General features: G+C 33.7%; 1 pseudogene; it reads right to left on the bottom strand.

Annotated features, from left to right (window-relative positions):
- Window positions 1-221: 221 nt before the first annotated feature.
- LOC101685095 lies at window positions 222-8,035 on the bottom strand (annotated as a pseudogene).
- Window positions 8,036-13,741: the final 5,706 nt, after the last annotated feature.

The following is a 13,741-nucleotide window of genomic DNA, read 5'->3' as shown; positions in this document are numbered from 1 at the left end:
AAGTTGTTTAAGTATTCTTATATACTATTACCTGGGCATTAAATATATTCTGTCTTCCTTATTCCCAGGAGCTTAACCTATGTATTGTTATCCAAATATTTTCAGTTAATTACCCACATGTAACACATGAACTGGACTAGTTGAATCAGAGCATCTTCATTCCCTAATGACATGTTAACATGAGTATTAAATCTGGCCATTCAGAGACAACCACAGGACTTTTACTTGGAATTATGTTTCACATACAATTTCCATGCTGATGGTGAATATGGCTGGATATTTGATGGGTATTCAAATTTATCCTGAGAACTTTAAAGGTACGAAAAAGTGAAATTACAGAAAACAGATCAAAGAAATGGAAAGGGTCTGGGACTGGAGTGGCATTACTGATCACTTTTGATCTTCTGAACACACAGATACATTGACCAAAAAATTGTCCATAATTTCTATGCATATTAAGTCAGTTTGAATTGAATGTCTTGCTATCAAACATATCTGTCAAAGATGACTATTTCAACAAAGATAAAATTATGACTTGCCTCCTACAGATCTGAAATGAACATGTATTAAAAGTTTTCTTTTTAGCTCATTATAAAAGATGAAATGAAGCAGGTGTTTACGTAAAATTTAAAGAATGCAAAAAGAAGACACAATTATGGACCAAGCATAGTAAACTAAACTTGCTAATGTTTGCTAAACTTTTTTTTTTTTTTCCCTCTGTGGGGATGGAGTGTAAATCCCTTCACAGGACAGAATTATTTGCACCTGCATTGCCATTAATTTTCCACAGAATACCTAGTTTAATATAGCTCAAACCAACGAAAGTCTAGAAGCTGGTAAGCCAGAAAAGTATGTGGCCATTATAAACAGTGAAAGATTTTCCACTGCAGATATTGTAGGGTAAATGAAAACGACTTCTCCTTTTATAACTTCATAGAAGACTTCCTCTTTCTCCATCCTCTTGAAGGGTTTCCTTATAGACATAGTGAATCTGACTGCATATAGAGATACATCTCATTAAAGATTAAGCCCAGTCTCCAGTTTTTACAATCTCTATTTATCTCCAAGTTTTCAGACTAGATTAACATTTAGATATGTAAAAATGCTCCACCAGAATTAGCTCTGAGGAGTCTCTAAGCAGATGTACCAGAGACTATCAGGAGGCCTTTGTCTCTTGAGAAGATAAAAGAAATTTCATTGTTCTTTCTTCTGCTTTATTGTTTAAATTTGCGTGATTGTCTTTTGTATATGAATGCAAATATGAACACTTACTGAGTAATTAACTGTTTCTTTATTTCTCTTCTTTGTTGGTACAGAAGTGTTTTTTGCTAGCAGAAATGATTTATCCAACAACACACAGAAATAATTTTTGCTTATTCCATATTTACCTACATATCTTAGTGGATACATTTGCTATAGGGATTATAATTTTCGGATGTCTTTAAAAAAAGAGAGAGGTGATGATGGATCAATTTTTACCCAATTTTTATTTTGATGTAGTTCTTTAAAAATTAATTTACTCTTTTGTTATTTATTAGTTACGATGTTCTTATTTTGATTTAATTTTATTGTTATATATATGAGAAAACAATCCCTTGATCTGAGATACTCAAAAACATTAATCTAGAATATACATTTACTAAAATATCATATGTTCTATTTTCCATATATACATACAAATATAGCTTTTTTGTTGCAACTTACATCAAATTTTGTTGTGTTCTTCCTCAGCCATTTGAAAGAGACCACATTATTTTAAATTCCATTTCTATCTACTTAAAAAGTTGATTCCTTGATGTTCACTTATTGAATTTTCAGAGTTAATGTTGAAAACTTGTTTTATTTCATCCTTTACACAAGTTTATTATATTTTATTTTCCATCTGTCCTGAAATTTTAGAGCTAAATTTTTATAGTCTTTATGGATTTATTCTTGTTATACTATTTCTGTCAAGAATATTTACTCATGCACATATTTATTAAATAAGATTTACATAAAATATTCAACCTTTTGCTTTAGAATTATCAGTGCTCTTTGCATGTCACTGTATTCTAAGACTTTGCTATTCTTAAGTTTTTTTTTTTTTAATGTCTGATCTATTTGCTACTCTTAGAAAATCCAATTTTGGGGGCACCTGAGTGGCTCAGTCTGCCTTCGGCTTAGGTCATTATCCCAGGATCCTGGGATCCAGCCCCGCCTCAGGCTCCCTGCTTATTGGGGAGTCTGCTTCTCCTTCTCCCTCTGCTTGCCATTCTCCCTGTTTGTGCTCTCTCTCTCTCTCACTCCATCAAATAAATAAATAAAATCATGAAAAAAAAAAGAGAGAGAGCATCTCATATTTGACTGGACTCAGACTTATAGGTAAAAACTCAGACAGTCTCTGTCTCTTGGTGATTTGTTTCTGGCATTTTTCTTTGGTCTCCGTCATTCTCTTGGCCAGAGGTTTAGCATATTCTGCACTCTTTTCCTTATATTTCTTAGTATGCTGTTTCTTCAGAGTGATATGCTGACATTTGTGTTGGAGGACAGGTGAAGTAACAAGATGCTGAATCTTGGGCCCTTTGGTGCTAGCTTTCTTACCTTCTTTGTTTAGGGATTTTTCTCACAACATACAGGCAGTTGTCATCTTCTTTAGAAAGTTTGAAAATTTTGTGAATTCAGCTAGCTCTTTTGGATCCCAGGCAATGAGGCACAGTAGTATCAGTGAGTCCAGGTATATCCTTCTCTCTCTTTTTTTTTTTTAAACAATGATCAAGTTGAGAACACTGAGATTTGGATCCACTATGCAGTCTCATACAAATTTGGGCTCACTTTCACCAGTCCTCCCTGGTCTGTAGCAGGGATACCCCTGACTCAGGAACAGGTGGACATGGTCACGGGTTAAGACACTCTGTTTCATGAGGAAGTCTTGTTTGTTGTTGCCACCACTGATTCGGACCACACAACCCTTCCTTTCTTCACCCAGAACATCCGCAGCAACTTCTGTGCCATACACTTCTCATAAAAACTGTGAAGTTTGGATTTATCATTCACTTCACTGAATTTCTCCAGAAATTCAGAGGCTGAGAAAGAGATGCTGAGCTTTATCCTAAAGGAGTCTATCACTTCTGAAGTGCTGTAAAAAGAGTTTTAGTTCTTAATTTTACTTCATAATACGTGGTATTGAATTAAAAAATATGTCAAGAGTTCAAAATCTATTTTATGTTTCCTTTTCCTTTTTTTTGGCCTGGAATATGGTAGATCTTATGAATCTACATTAATTGTTTTTTTTCTTTTTTTCAAACCAGAAAATAATTATTTTCATTAGAGTAATAGTATAAATACTTAAATGTATAATAATAAAATACAACTAGAAAGATTTATAATGAAAAATAGCAGGCATTCCTTGTGCTTTTCAATTTTTGCTCTGCAGGTGAAGCAGTGTGTGATTCTTTTATATTCCATGTGATTTTTGTTTCTTCTATATTTTCAATATCGTGTTTAGATGGCTATTCCTTGTATTTTGAATTCTCAACCATACTGACTTTTTTTTTTTAAGATTTTATTTATTTATTTTGGCAGAGAGAGAGATAACAAGTAGATAGAGAGTCGGCCAGAGGCTGAGGGGGAAGCAGGCTCCCTGCTGAGCAGAGAGCCTGATGAGGGACTCAATCCTAGGGCCCTGAGATCATGACCTGAGCCGAAGGCAGAGACTTCAATCCACTGAACCATCCAGGCACCCCTCAACCATATTGACTTAAAACAATGAATGATAAGTAGTATCCCTCATAAACCACCCAGGATTGTTTCTCACATATTTACAACTTCCTTATATTTAATTATAATTAAATTAAATTAATATTTAATTAATATTTTCATGTACTAATTACCAATTCATCAAAATACCCAATATGCAGTGTGTTTAATATAGTTAAAATCATCTATAAACTACTTGATTTCCTTAAAAATATCTTTCTATCTTCTTTTTTTGTTTTCTTTAAATATTTACTTATTTGACAGAGAGAGACACACAGTGAGAGAAGGAACACAAGCATGAGGAGCGGGAGAGGGAGAAGCAGGCTTTTCACTCAGCAGGGAGCCTGATGCGGGGCTGGATCCCAGGACTCTGGGATCATGACCTGACCCAAAGGCAGACACTTAATGACTGAGACACCCAGGCACCCTATTTTTTTTTTTTTTAAGATTTTATTTTATTTACTTATTTGAGAGAGAGAAAGACAGCATGAAAACAGGGAGAGGGGGAGGCGCAAGCAGACTCCATGCTGAGCATGAAGCCTGACTAGGGGTTAGATTCCACAATGTTGAGATCATAACCTAAGCTGAAATCAAGGTTCGGATACTAACCAACTGGGATTTTCGATTTGCCAGTTTTGTTGATTTGCTATGTAACCATGTCCTTGCCCTAATACTTTAGAGAAAGCTGTATAACTTTAGCTAAAACAGTAATTCTCAGCCTTAGTTATTTGACTCTTAAGACATAATGTGAGTTGATTTCCCCTCTGAGAATCATGTGAGCCTGAACTTTCAAATTGTTCTATTGTCATTACTGCTTTTAATATCTCAGTAATGAAACATTTCCAACTCATTAACATTTGTAACTTAGTGGCTTTTAGAGTTAAACCATCTGGTATTTTCATATTTTACTTAACCAACTTCACATATTGAGATTACCTCTAGAATGGTTTATCCTCTTATTGTGTTTTTTTATCTTCATTTCCAGTAGTATTAGACAGTACCATTAAAAACGTTTATTTTTCTTTCAACTCACTCCAGTGTTAAAAGAAATGCCCTAATATAAGCAATCTTTTAGTGAATTCTAGTAAATAAAATGAGTACAGGTAATTCAAGAATCAATTTGTCACTGTGTCCCACCTTTAGGATTATTTGGTGCACATGTGTGCTTGAATTTTGCTTTGGAAAAACAAATGTTTTTGCAGTGTTGGTGTGAAGGATGTTTCTAGAAGTACCAGACACTGTAAGTGCCCTGCCAACATCTCTGGATCTTGCTATTTTTTTTTTTTCTTCATGTGTACCAGTCAGAATCTAAATTCTAGGACCTACAAATCTTTGTCTGAGGTTTGGTCTGGCCACCCAAGTCTTGCTGTTTATAGAGAAGTCTGGAAGTACCATGGGTTTAACCAATTATTGACAAAATTTTGGGGGTAAACAATCTAGCTTCTTCTTTCTCAGAGACCATTACAATTAGAACTCTCATCTGCGTTTAATTAGGATGGTACTCAGGTAGGAGGAAATACACTGGGACGCCTGGGTGGCTCAGTCAGTTGAGCCGCCTTCAGCTCAGGTCATGATCCCGGGGTCCTGGGATTGAGTCCCACATTGGGCTCCTTGTCCAGCAGGGAGCCTGCTTCTCTCCCTCTGCCTGCCACTCTGCCTGCTTGTGCTCTCTCTCTGACAAATAAATAAAATCTTTAAAAAAAAAAAAAAAAAGAAAAAGAAAAAAAAAGGAAATGCACTGGCCAGTGTAATATTTTTGGAATTTTCCAAAAATAAAGAATATTTGAAAATTCTCATAGACAGCTGATTTTTCTTTACTATCATTAACAAACTTAAAAATAAAATAACGTACATTGTCAGATCAGTCAAATGCCAAGCCAAGGAATAGTGTGAAAGTTAAATAGATTTTATATAAACATTGAAAGTTCCCCTCTCCTTCAGTGACTAGAGTTAACTATGATTTAAAAAAAAAAAAAAGAAATTCGACTGAGGATCTCATGATTGAGTATCTAAATTACTGCAATGGTTGAATTCACAGCCCTGCAAGTCCCTATAGAGTCAGTCCCTAATAAGGAAGGAGTGCCTTTCTGCCACATGGAATGCTGACATGTGAGTGAATGTGCTAGATATCTTTAATTCCCAGATTCCCCTGAAACCTCTGGGTAAGCAAAAGTTGCAAAAGAATAGTTACCTTTGTCCAGAGACTATATATGGGTCTTTCCTCAGTTTAGATAACTTTCTAGATGATGTTTATTTTATCAAGAATTGTGAAATGTCTGACATTTTTCCTATTTGCCAGCTAATATGTCAGTATACCACAGTCTTATGGATTCTAGTAAAAAACAAAACAAAACAAAAACAACAACAACAAAAAAATACAAAAAAACAAAAAACACAAAATTCCTGTATCAGAGACAAAAGTTTGTATTACTCAAACCATACTAAGTATGAATGGATTTCCCTCTTTCTCTCAGTAAAACAAAAAGAATACTCTGCCTGTATACTTCAGAATGTTTAGTTTTCTACTCTACTGTCAGAGCCCTGAGAAGATTGTTTTTCTTGGCTCTTTATAATGGGAAGCTAATGGAATTCCTGGAGCTAAAATCTACAATAGTTCGTGTGTATGAAGTGGTGCTATGGTGTCAGTCCCTTGGAGTTTTTCATGTTAGCCACACTCAGCCTCCAACAATTCATGAGAGTTCTGATTGAAGGTTCTTAACAGTTTATAGCTCCAGAAGCTTCTCTGTTGTAAGTAAGCAGCTCATAGCTATAATTCTTTTCATTCATATATCCTTGATTTTCTGATAGTTCCAAGAAAAAGAAATCAAGATTTTTTTTTCTTCAACTTTCTCAGTTTTTTTTTTCTTTCTTGTTTTGAAAAAATGAGTGACAAATTCCAAGCTCTAACATGTCAGCACTGAAACCAGTACTATTTATTTATGACTTGCCTGAACTTCAGCAACAACTTGCTAACTAGACTGTTTTTACTCTTCCTGTCTACCCTGATTTTGCAACACAGAATCTAGAATTGGCTTTCAGAATCATAAATTTCCAATGGATTCTCATCATACCTATAATAAATATAAAATCCTATCTGCAGTCCTCAAGACCTGCATGACCAGGTGTCTTCATACCCTACTTGTCTCGCCATTCACCAAAATATTGCTTTGCTGTGTTGAACAAGCCAAACTTGTTCCAAATTCTGGACTATTATACTTTCTGTTTTCTCTTCCTTGAATTCTGATCAGGTAACTCGGGCCCTCATTTCATTTGGGTTTCTCAAAAGTTGTTTCCATCACCATAGTCTTGCTATCAGTTCTACCTAAAATCAATACCCAAATAAACACACTGCATCATTTACTGTTTTCTTTTTCTTCATGATATTAACACTTTCAGAAATTAGATGATATAATGAAGTATCTTTGTATTAAGCCCTATGAGGGTAGGGAACTTTTCTTTCTTGTTCACTACTTATTGCAAACGTGGCATCTAAAGTATGTATGACATGGTAGGTGATCAATAGTATTGATTTTATGAATGAATAAATCTCTGACATCCAGAGTAGTGTGCTTTAAAATGTTGGTCAATGAAATTGATGGGAACATAAGAAAAGTAAAAGGCCTTTATATGTGAAATATTCTGAGTTTTGTAAGATTAATAGTTTTGTAAATTATTCATCATTCCCTTGGTGTCTCTGTTGCTTATTATATAGGATTTGGATTTCTACAGTGATTTCAGAGGTTTTAACTAAAATGGGATTGTAAAAATACATGATAACACAGATGAATTAAATAAATACAAAGTATCATACTACTTCTTTGAGGCAGGGTTTTTACTGTTACTTTTCTATCTGCTTCTGTGGGTTATTGAATTAGTAAAGCATTCTAAGATTATGCAACTTAAATTGGCCTTGTCTTTCTGTTAGCCCACAAATATTAGGTAATATATTTTAAAATTCCACCATCACATTCAATGAAGAATGTATGGTGGTCACATTTAAAAATTATATAATAAACTATTTGTTTTATAGATATGTCTTGCATAATCAGAACTCTGAAGGGAGAATTTCAAATGTTGAAATACTGGATGTGGAAATTATAGTATAAATTTTTGCAATTGTTCAAATTTTTATTTCTTTACACCCATAAATTCACAGTTTGTCAGTGAATTTGATTATTTTAATTCCTTAGACTATACTGCTCTGCTTTTGACACTAACATTATTTCATTTATGTCGATGTCATTAGAATTTATAGCTGATTTCATCAGTTTTATTTAAACTATAATATTCCATACGTCATACCTGAAAATATTATAAGATTTAAAAAAATGTAGCAATGAAAACTATAGCTTTCCATTTTTTGATGAGGTAAAGAAACAATATCATTCATGCTGTCATTTCTCCAACTCATTCTTGAAGAGTTCACAGAATTCTTGAAGAGACAGATCTGTCAAAATAAAATGAATGTTAGGAGAAGATTTGGGGAGCTTTAGAAAGTGGATGGGTTGACATTTATGTGGTAACTGGAACTCAGAGAAGATGGAAGAGTCCCATCGATAGGAAATAATGGAAAGAGTGGGCAAATGTGTTTTAGGTAATCCTTTTAATTCTTTCTGGTAGTGACTAGAGGACATTCAGACATCAAACAGCTGAGTACCTGGCAGATTTACCAGACTGACCTCCGATTTATTTATTTATTTATTTATTTTTAGCCCTGGAATTGTGTCAATGGTTGAGAACATGAACAACACTGGTTGTCCCCTTAGTATTCCCTTCCACCTATTAACTTACATATTTTAAGAATTAGAGTTATATAATATATTTCTACAATATCTTTAATGTCTGTAAAATCAATCCAAATATTAGCTGAGAAATTTGAACTGGTCTTTGAAAGCTCTCTATTGTTTTATAAAGTTAAGAAAATGAATCTCTGGACCATTGGGGGAATATGTTAATTTCTCTTTTATTCCTTTAGAGATAGGTAAGAGCTTTGCTGGAGGGCAGCAGCTAAGAGTTAATTAGAATTGCATAATGACTATTCCGTTAAGTTTCCTTTGATGATTTGATTTTAATTCTTCAATATTAATATTGGTTTTTGATGTTAAAAAAGGAACTAAATTTTACTTGGAAAATACTGCTAGAATATTTGTCTTTACTTATAGTCTGGCTTGACACATTGAATAACTGATTTGTGAGTGTGAAATAAATACAACTGAATGTTTGGAGAATGCCTACATTCATTAGTTATATCACTAAAAATAGCCACAGGAATTCACATATGTCCTTTTCCATATCCATTTATCGGAAAATTGATGATGATGAAGAACCTAACACCATCTAATTCAACTATTCTCATTTTTTAAATTTCATATAGGCAAACAACAAATATGAGATTTTTTGCCTCTTCTCATTTCCACCATATACAATGTCACAATCCTAATATTAGCTTTGAATACCTGAGAGAGAAATAAGAAAAATTGGGATATGAGTTTAGATTGTGATATGTCCCCAATTTTAAGCAGGTCATACTTATTTTCAGTTCTGGCTTTGACATACATATTGGTGGTTTGATGTTGAGTGGTTTATTTAACCTACCTTAACCTCAGTTACAAATTTCATTTGTGAAACACAGAATATGAGTCCAGTTTTCAGAGTTGGCAGGCTCCAGTGAGATTAGTATGGCACAATAAGCACAAAATCAGGCACTTAGAACTCAAAGCATGCAAATTAAAGATGAGAATTAACATAAACTAATTAACAAATTATTGAGCCAAAAAGTTGTTTTTACATGTCAATAACTAGACATTATAGTTAGATTGTGTGTGTATAGTGAATACCCTATCTTGGAAAAGTGAAATAATTCACTGTCAAAAGTACAAATGGAAAATTATTGCATTTAAATTTTATATAATCAATACATGTAAACCCGAAACACTATTACACATTATGACATGCTGCATGTTGTGACTTTTATGATTTATTTAGCTGATAAATTTTTATTAGAATCAGAAGTAGTTTCACAAATCTTTCATTTTTCTATTTCTTGGCTGGTTGAAGAGTACATTTATTTATTTTGGTGTACTTGAGAGCATGCATGATTACTTTGCCCTTAATAAATATTTCACTACAGTAACTAAATTGGCACCTTTTTTGTTCTGCTCTTAAAATTTTCTAGACTATTGACCCTTCTAGGTTGATTGTCCTTTTCTGACAACCTATCAATATCAAACAAATACTGTTTCATGCTCTTTGTGGAATGGTCAAGATGTATTGATTAGAAACACAAGTATATCTATAAACTTCACATGACCTTAACTTGTACCAATAATATGCCATATAGTTTATGAAGAAATGTGTTTATGGATTACATAGAGTTATTCATATGATATTGGATGACATTAAACTTTTAAATAAATGCCTCCAAAATTTCACCAATGCTGTATGAAGACATGAAAGCAAGCTCATTTTTCCATATCTGTATTTTTACTAGAGTGAGCATGTAGGTTTGCCCTTTGGTACTTAGTCCCTTATCTTGTTCTGTTTGCTGATTATTTTAGAAATTAGATATTGCTTAATAACCCAAGATAATTTTGTTCTTATGCCTGGAAACCAGGTGATTTATTTTTCTCTAGCAGTAATACTTTACCAAAATATGAGCAAATACTAGGGTTCATCAAAATGAAATGATTTTATGGATGGTAAAAGGTGACATTTTGGCAGCCAAATAATTTTTCCTATGTGTTGATGTAATATGTAAAACTTCAATTCTTTTCTGTTTGCAAGTAATCATCTTCTTACTGTGTCCTCATATGGCAGAGAGAAAACAAGCTCTGATCTTTCTTCCTCTCTTATTATACACCAGTCCCATCATGAAAGCTCTAACTTCATGACCTTATCTACAACCTAATTACCTCCCAAGGCCTCACTTCTAAATGCCATCACATTGCAGGATAGTGCTTCAACATATGAATTGTGGGAATGCTGTTCCAACCTTCAGTCCAAAAAAAAAAAAAAAAAACAAGTTATTGTGGCATCCCAGAAAAAAGGAATACTTTCAGACAAGTATTAATATATCAGATAAATGTTTTGGAATTAGAAAGAGGTTTATGGGCATACCCAGAATGGCTAGATAATCCACACAGAATAAAATGAACTAATAGAAAAGACATGACACTGTATGGGCTGTTCAAGGAATAAGGATAATTTGGTATGTCATGAGCTATTTATGCATGGGTAAGAGCACTGGCAGGTTTTGTGAAAGGGACCCCTCACTGTGCTAGAACTTTCATAACTCTTATATATTAGTTTATTTTCCGAATTTCCTTAGTTCTCTACTTAGGAAATCCTGGTTTTTCCTTGAAGGAATTTGGGTAAAAAGAAAATCTTTCCACACTCTTTCAAAAATGAAATTCAAATAATTTATTTGTGTTATCAATTTCCATGTACAATTAGGTTATAATATAGATTTTCTCTACTCTGGTAGTAGGCAGTGGAGGAATGCTCCAGTCCTGGTTAAATACATAGGGATAATTTCAACCTCTTTAGGTTTTCAATGCACTTCTTATCTTAGGCAGAATTATAAGATGACCCCTCAAGATCCTTTTTTTCTCGTGTACATACAGTTTTTCTCTACATTATTAAATCAAACAGCAGATTCGGTGCTGATATGAAGGGGTTTGAGGACATCTTTCAAGTCACAAATAAGTTATTGATAAAATATAATATTATCCTTAACAGGTCTAACCTAATTAGATGATCACTTAAAAGAAACTTAGCTCCTCCTAATGAAAAAGATGTAGGGGTGCCTGGGTGGCTCAGTTGACTGAGCATCTAACTCTTGGTTTCAGCTTAGGTCATGATCTCAAGATCATGAGGTTGAGCCTAGGGTCAGGCTTTGAACTCAGTGCAGAGTGCACTCTGCTTCAGATTCTTTCTCCCTCCCACTCACTCTTCTCTCTCAAATAAATAAATAAAATCTGGAAGGAAGGAAGGGAGGAATATTGGGAGGGAGGGAGGGAAGGAAAGAAAAATGCGAAGCATGAGAAGGAATGAGTAAGAGTAAGAGTCTCCATTTCTGGCTTTTAATGTCACATAACATTAAAGGGGTCACATGACAAGGAAGTCCCATTACTGCTAGAGACTGGATTTTGACAACTTGAATGACCTTAAAGTGATTTTTCTTATTGCCTAAAAAAACATGGACTGGTCTTCACCCTGATTTCAGCCCGCAGATCTTTGAGCATAGAGTCTAGTTATCTTGCGACCAGATTCTTGACCAGCAGAAATTATGAAATAATAAATGGGTGTTGTTTAAGCCTCTAAAGTATTATTTCTTTGTCATACAGCAATAGAAACCTAAGCTGTTTGTCTACGTTATTCACAATGCACAGTGTTAGGAATGATTTTTTTTTTGTAGTGCCTGGAAAATAAAATGTCTTATTTTATATACTTAATATATGGAAACTAGTGGTAACAAGTTCACTAGTGACTAAGTTTAAACCACAAATATTAAAGATATACTAGGGATGGCTCATAATGAATGGAATTTTGATGGCATGCATTATGCTATTTGTTTCTGTTTATCCTAAAGACCAACATAATTAATTACTTAACTCTTGGGAGCCTCATTACTATTGGCTATGCTCATCACTATTTATGTATTAAAGAACTGCATTAGTGAGTCACCTGGGTGGCTCAGTTTTTTAAGCATCTGACTCTAGATCTCAGCTCAGGTCTTGATCTCAGGTCCTGAGTTCAAGACTCGTCTTAGGCTCCATGCTGAGTGTGGTGTCTACTTAAAGAAAAAAAAGAAAAAAAGAATTGCATTAGCACTAATCACAATCAACTGATGGTAACCCCTTTGGCAATTAGCTGACAAAGTAAAATCATGACTACATAATCAATTTGTATTTAATTACCAAAAATATCAGCTATCAAAATATCACTTCAAGATATATAATGAATGAAATTACCTTGACTTCAAAAAAGAACTCTGCTACTATTTTGTTGAAGACATAGATAGTATAACTCAAGGAAATGGTTGTAAAATGGTTGTAATGTTTGTAACTGTAGCTAAATATTTATATGTCTAGATATGCTCCCTTTTTCTTTCTCCATTCATATGTAGTTTTTTTGACAGTCTTACCAATGTGAGATGCTATTGTTTAATGACATGTATTTAGCACTAAAAAGAGATTAGCTTTGTTTCAGAACTTAGAAACTAATCAGGATCCTACATTGAGTTTGGAGAGGGGTGAGGAGAGGAGAAGAATCAGTACCACAGTAAATTTTCAAGTCAACCTTTCTATTAGTCCTGCTTAGACAATGTAAATAAGCTGAACTTATTACTTACTGACCTGGACTATATATTGCCATCTTGTATAAATAGGTAGATTCCTACCTCTTCTCTCTATAAATTCATGCTTGTTTGCATGTCTGTTTCTCTGATTCCCCAGAAAATGATTTCACTTTTGCTCTACTCGTATCTTCCTTGATAATACCACCTCTTCTAATATTTGTAAGGTTTTTACAGGTATTCTACTTTCAGATTTACATACAGTTTCAAATGTTAATTGTTTATTGGTCCTGTTATTGTTACGTAATGCTCATTTTCATTTCAAAATGTTATTTATGTACATGTTTATTCCCTGAATTATATACTGGGTGAAAAACAACTTGAGTGCTCCTTACATTTTGCTCCACTCACTGATAATTAATGTCACTGCCTATTTTCCTCTGGTCATGGTCTTCAAATAAATATTTCCTCTGACCTCTAAGTAATAAAAGGAAATATCTTTCTTTCTGTCTTCTTCTTCCCTTTTTTTTTCCCCCTGGTAGAAATAACACATTTCAAGAAAAGGAGAAGTTAGAATGATAAACTTTTTTTTTAAGATACAGTCTTTGAACTTACTACTTTTTCAAAAATTCTAACTCCCATTCCAAGCAATAAGATAAAGGGGCAACTCAACTGTATTTAATGAGTTGAAACAAACACACATTCTCATTT

Source organism: Mustela putorius, unplaced genomic scaffold, assembly GCF_011764305.1.
Source record: "Mustela putorius furo isolate JIRA1106 unplaced genomic scaffold, ASM1176430v1.1 tig00003974_pilon_pilon_pilon, whole genome shotgun sequence".
In the NCBI taxonomy this organism is placed as follows: domain Eukaryota; kingdom Metazoa; phylum Chordata; class Mammalia; order Carnivora; family Mustelidae; genus Mustela; species Mustela putorius.
The sequence above is the reverse complement of the archived record's forward strand: the minus strand, read 5'-3'. Positions and strand labels throughout refer to the sequence as shown.